The sequence below is a fragment of the Bufo bufo genome, chromosome 2 (genome assembly GCF_905171765.1).
Source record: "Bufo bufo chromosome 2, aBufBuf1.1, whole genome shotgun sequence".
Taxonomy (NCBI): Eukaryota; Metazoa; Chordata; class Amphibia; order Anura; family Bufonidae; genus Bufo; species Bufo bufo.
The window spans coordinates 347,734,729-347,739,338 of record NC_053390.1 but is presented as its reverse complement, the minus strand read 5'-3'; positions in this window follow the sequence as shown (position 1 = coordinate 347,739,338).

Below are 4,610 nucleotides of genomic sequence, written 5' to 3'. Positions count from 1 at the left end.
CTGACGGAGGCGAAACACCCTCCCACACCTCGTTACACCGGTCACGTGGGCCGACGTAGCCAATGAGGGCGCTGCTGACTGTTGTACCCCGGGGCGCGGGGCCTAGTACTGCACGTTTCAGCTGTTACGACATGGCAGCGTCATAGCTTAGTCATGGTGGACAGCTGGCTGTTCTGTCTGGTTTCAGCAGTGTAATAGCCCTCCCCTCACTGTGGTATCTGTCTAAGAATCGGTGGAACTGGCTCTTTTTGAGCTGTTATGAACCGGCCAGGTTGCTGTCTGTAGTACACGCTGAGGGCGACGGGAGACACATGTATGAATGTACCCCAAGGTCACCAACAGTGGAGCTGAAGTAGTCATGTGAATGGACACCATGCCAGCTGAGAACAGGGAACAATAGCTGGCATTCAGTCAGCCAAGTAAGATAGATGACCATAAAACTGCTCGAAAGAGGCCCGGTGTTGCCCATAGCAACCAAAGTCCAGCTTTCATCACCCCAGAGTCTACTTTTGAAATGAAAGTAGTGACCTGATTGGTTGCTGGAAAGGATTTTTTAAATGAAAGCCCAAGGAATGTGCTTTCTACCCCCGTGCATCAAAATCGTGCAGCGTGCCACACCTTGCGGTCCATCGCTGGCCCCCTCCATAAGATAAGGGTCTCACATCAACCATTCCCTATCCCTCCAGGCCAGAAGGCTCCTGCAAGGGACTGGGACAAGTGGCAACCCGAAGCCGAGGGTACGCCTGTCTGGGCTTCGGCTTTCGCCTGGCTGCCACCCAAGGTGTCAGCCAGGGCTCAACAAACTAGGTCTGGACTAAACCCGGAGGGAGAGCCCGAGGGGTTATGCAGGGGGGTGAGGAACCTGATGTGAACAAATGGGTATAGTGCGCACACAGTGAACATAAAATATAAATAGGTGAATGTGTGCAATTATGGGCCAGACATTCGACCGGAATGATAACATTTCCTCATCTTTTCTGGGCCGAAGCCAAGCAAAGAGAGGTGTGTGCGCTCAATGTGAGAAAGTGATGTGCATATGTGCCGTCACTCAGTTGGGCTCCCACCCCCCAGCGAGTTCAGGCACCCCAGGGTCACCACTCCTAGGGCACTTCTGCGCCTTGGGCTTTCATCACAACCAGGCCCCTGGCTTCGATCTGGCGATGCCTTGGTCACCTAGCATAGGGCACTAATGGCCCAAGCCGTACACCCTAGGGACGACCGTGTGGTGATCTCCGTTCTCCTCGACATCTCAGAGGTTTGGCACTACAGGCTCTCCCTCTGTACAAATAAGAACATACTACACTTGATCTTAGCCAAAAGGCCTAGAAGCCTGGAAGGATGCTGACGTATTTTTATAGATCAGTGATGTCATGGGATTACTTATCCTTATCCATACAAGAAAGGTGTTAGTAGTAACCAATTAGATTCCTACTGCAAGGCAGGGTTGGGAAGAAGATGCAATTGGATTGGCTGCCACTGATACCCCCAGCCAATCAGTAGTACATCCAGAAAAAGGAAGCAACTCAAAGGCCTCTTTCACACGAGCGTGGCGTGTGAGGGCCCGAAAAGATGCGGGTGCGTTGCGGTAAAATGCACGATTTTTCCACGCTAGTGCAAAGCGTTTTAATGCGTTTTGCACCCGCGTGAGAAAAATCGGCATGTTTGGTACCCAGACCCAAACCCGGACTTCATCACTGAAGTTCGGGTTTGGGATCGGTGTTGTGTAGATTTTATTATTTTCCCTTATAACATGGTTATAAGGGAAAATAAAAGCATTCTTAATACAGAATGCAAAGTAAATTAGGGATTGAGAGGTTAAAAATAAAAAAAGTTAACTTACCTGCTCCATAGCTGCCGGTCTCTGTTCTATCTTCAGGACCTGGCAAAAGACCTGTGGTGACGTCACTGTGCTCATCACATGGTTCATCACCATGGTGAGGGACCATGTGATTGGACCATGTGATGTGACGTCACCACAGGTCCTTAGCCGGCAGCTCAACATTACAGAAGAAGACAGAGATCCGCAACTACGCGATCAAGTGGACTCGGTGAGTTAATTTTTTTTATTTTTAACCCCTCCATCACTATTTTACTTTGCATTCTGTATTAAGAATGCTATTATTTTCCCTTATAACCATGTTATAAGGGAAAATAATACAGATCGGGTCCCCAGCCCGATCGTCACCTAGCAACCATGCGTGAAAATCGCACAGCATCCGCACTTGCTTGCGGATGCTTGCGATTTTCACGCAACCCCATTCACTTCTATGGGGCCTGCGTTGCGTGAAAAACGCAGAATATAGAGCATGCTTCACAAGTGATGCGTGAAAATCACAGCTCATGTGCTCAGCCCCATAGAAATGAATGGGTCCGGATTCAGTGCGGGTGCAATGCGTTCACATCACGCATTGCACCCGCGCAGAATACTCGCCCGTGTGAAAGGGGCCTAAATAGTCTTGACTAAATGTTTCCCTTGCAGATCTGTGTTCAGACTCCAGACAAGCCCTGTGTAGTCGCATCCTGATGTTGCCAGTCCCTTCATCCCTACTTCTTGCTAAGACCTCAAGCACACGACCGCGTCCGTCTCGCTCCCATCACTAGAAAGAGCTAGTCTCATCCGCAAATGGACCGCAATGTTCTATGATCAGTTGAACGGAAAAACGGATCAGCAAAAATCCCTGACGTGTGCATGGCCCCACAGAAATGAATAGGCCAGTGTGCCGTTCATGAAAAATGTGGCTGTGTGCATGAGGCCTAACCTACCAAATCCAAGTGTATGTTTGCTAGAGGATTCTCAATCCTAGCTTTTCACTCCCCAGGATTCCTAGACAACCCCCTTGGGGCAGGTTCACACATAGGGGGTTTCGTACACTTTTTAGGCTGGGGCTACATGACAACACTTGTTGTGCAACTATGTTAGCTGACGGTCTGTGGGAAAAAAGAAACACAGGACACACATGCAGTTTTCTTTTTTTGCTAGTGGTGTTTGTGTTAATTAGGTGGCGTTTAGTTATTTTTACGGCATTTTGATATCTCTATAGGGGAGAAAACTCCAAAAAATGTAGTTCTCACAGCTTTTTAGAAAAAACACATGCGATATGAAAAAAAGAAACCCACAAGCGGTTTCTGGCTTTTTTTTTTCTTGTGAACAAAAAAATTCCAGATATAGGGGCCTTAGGCACATATGTATTTTGTGGTGTTTTTTGTGCACTTTTCTTAACAGTATTTTTTGTATATACAGAGTAAGGGCTTATGCCCGTGACAGTTGCCCAGCTGTGCCCATATTGCGGCCTGCGAACAGCTTGAATGGGTCCGCAATCCGGAAGGTCCAGTGCCCCTTCTCTATAGGGGAAAATGCAATTAAAATATCGCCAGACCAAATTTGTGTGTGTAGGAACCCTACATCATGTGTGAAACTGTCCAATGGAAGCCTTATACACAGAGTGGGCCACAAAAAGCAGACCCCTGTTTCCCTTGTGCGCTTTGAACAGGACAATGCTTATCGGGCCTCGGTCATCAGAACTGTCTTACCATAAAACCCACAGCAGCCAATCAGAGCTCAGCTTTCATTTTACCAGAGCAGTATAAGAGATGAATGGGGCCATCGTCTCCCTCGCTGCCAGTTGGGTGGTGCTCTTTATGGAGGGAAGTAGTGCTGGATGGGAGTGTGTCCAACATGCTGTATTCGAAAGTGGAGGCCTATGTACACACAAGCTCATTCATAGTAACAGAAGGTCAATTTCCGGACCCTTCCATTCCAGCAAGAATCAGTAAACATGGCGTGTCGTAACACACGATCTGTGGACGAAGCCCAAAAAAAATAGGGAGCCACGTGTTTGGACACCTGTTGTTGTAGACTTCCAGGAGAGGATTAGGAACAAGTATATTGAGGTGAAAGCAGAACAGCATGTCAACTTCTGCTGAAATTGCTTCACCTGAAGCCATACTTGGTGTTAGCCGTGCAAGAGTTAGGGTGCCTTCACACGCGGCAGTCTTATTCATTGGAAAGCACATGCATTTCAGCCAGCCCCATTCAGATGAATGGAAGTGATTTTCTGTCGCGGAAAATTCTGCAAAAAAAAATCCATGGCGTGTGAAGACCCCCTTAAAGGGGTTCTGTCATCTCATCATTACTTAGGCAAGATGGGTCTAATGGCTCATGCAAACAGCGGATCCCCAATATGCGGGCACCGGCCATGTGCACCTCGCATCATGGATGCAGACCCATTCGCTTGAAGGTCTGTGCGTAACTGAGGCACAGAACCCCATGTTCTTTTTTGCGGTGTGGATGGACCCATTAAAGTTGAATGGGTCTGGATATGTCTGCGGCACAAATTGCAGTCCCCAATGCACGGAACGGCCTTGTAAATGAGCCCTAAGTCCCGACAACAAGGTGGCTGGGAAACAGTGGGGCACATTTACTATTGTGTCTGCACCTGTTTTTAGGTGTAAAAATGCTGTTTAAGATGGTCTTATTTTGTTAGTCACCTATTTTGATTTTTTTTGACTAATTCAGAGGTTTTCTAACTTTTGCTCCTTTTTCTGACTATTTACAAAGTTTGATGCCTCCTGGACTTGGCTACTGCATGTGATCGTAGAGAGACATTTGG